We start from the raw sequence: 1505 nt of genomic DNA, 5'->3' as shown, positions 1-1505 counted from the left end.
ATCATCTTCACAGCTTCCTTTCACCTTCAGGACACTGACATCCTCTCCATGTCTATTCACAGAGATGCCCTGAGAAACCCAGGGGAGGCGGCTGTGACAACCATCTTTCTGTTCCAGGTGGTGGTTGGGGCTCTGGGTAATGTCATCCTTTTTATCCACAGCATCTCTCCAATCTTATTTGGCCAGAAAAAGAGAGGCACGGATGTGATTCTCACACACTCAGTGCTGGCCAATCTCCTGATTATTCTCTTCTCTGGGATTCCCCGTATAATGGCAGTTTTTGTTTTGAGAAAGCCCCTGAACAGTCTCTTGTGTAAGTTTGTGTATTACATACAGAGAATGGCTCAGAGCACTGCCCTGTGCTCCACCTATGTCCTGAGCACCTATCAGTCCTTCACTCTCACCCCCAGGAGAGCGAAGTGGGTGATGCTCAGAGGAAGGGCCCCCAAGTTCATTGGTCCTTCCCATTGCACCTGCTGGATGCTCAGTTTAATGAGCTCAGATGTTAATGAATCTGGATGCTCAGATATTAATGAATATCTGCATTCCCTTGATGATTACTGGTCCAGAGAACACAAGAAATGATACTGACAATCAAGAGAAGTGGTTCTGCTCACCCACAGCTCCTTAGGCAGCTTTTATGTACTTTTGGTCCATCTCGGATGCCGTGTTTCTTACCCTCATGGTCTGGTCCAGTGGCTCCATGGTGCTTCTCCTGCTCAGACACCGCCAGAGGGTGCAGCATATTCACACCCCCACTGGACACCACAGATGCCCCCTGGAGACCAGAGCTGCCCACAACATCCTGATGCTGGTGGTCACCTTTGTCATCTTCTACCTGCTGAATTCTATTTTTTCTTTTCGTATCAGTGCCTTTTTAGATTCTTGTCTATGGTTGATACAGACCTTTAGTGTCTTGGCTTCATGTTTTCCCACAGATTCCACCTTCCAGTTGCTCCTGATGGATCCTAGAACTCCTAGGTTCTGCTCTTGAAGAAAAACGGTTAAATAGCTAAATATATAGTGCATCCATGTTCAATCTCTCAGTCATATCTGACTCTTTGCAACCCCAGGCTCCTCTGTCCATGGAATTTTCTAGGCAAGATATTGGAGCAGGTTGCCATTTCCTCCTCCAGGGGCTTTCCCTAAACCAGGGCTCAACCTGTGTCTCCTGCATCTCCTGCATTGGCAGGCAGGGTCTACCACTGTGCCCCCTGGGAAGCCCCTTAGATACATAGTAGACAGCTTCAATAATAGCCAATTTCTTTCTTCTGCAATTATTTATATATTTATTTTATACCCACTTTTACTGAAGCATAAATAACATGACACAGTATCACTTCAGGTCTTACAACATTATGATTGAATATTTGCATATGTTACAGACAATCAGTCACATAAGTCTAGTTGATATCTATCTACCTCCATGTTGTTTTCAGTGTTGTCTTGTCTGATTCTTCATGATCATGTGCACTGCAGCACACCAGGCCTCCCTGTCCTTCACC

General features: G+C 45.8%; 1 pseudogene; it reads left to right on the top strand.

The window, feature by feature from the left end:
- The first annotated feature begins 48 nt into the window (after positions 1–48).
- Positions 49–994, top strand: LOC104989166 (annotated as a pseudogene).
- Positions 995–1505: the final 511 nt, after the last annotated feature.

Source organism: Bison bison, unplaced genomic scaffold (genome assembly GCF_000754665.1).
Source record: "Bison bison bison isolate TAMUID 2011002044 unplaced genomic scaffold, Bison_UMD1.0 scf7180017846799, whole genome shotgun sequence".
Lineage (NCBI taxonomy): Eukaryota > Metazoa > Chordata > Mammalia > Artiodactyla > Bovidae > Bison > Bison bison.
This window is presented reverse-complemented; position numbering and strand designations above follow the sequence as displayed.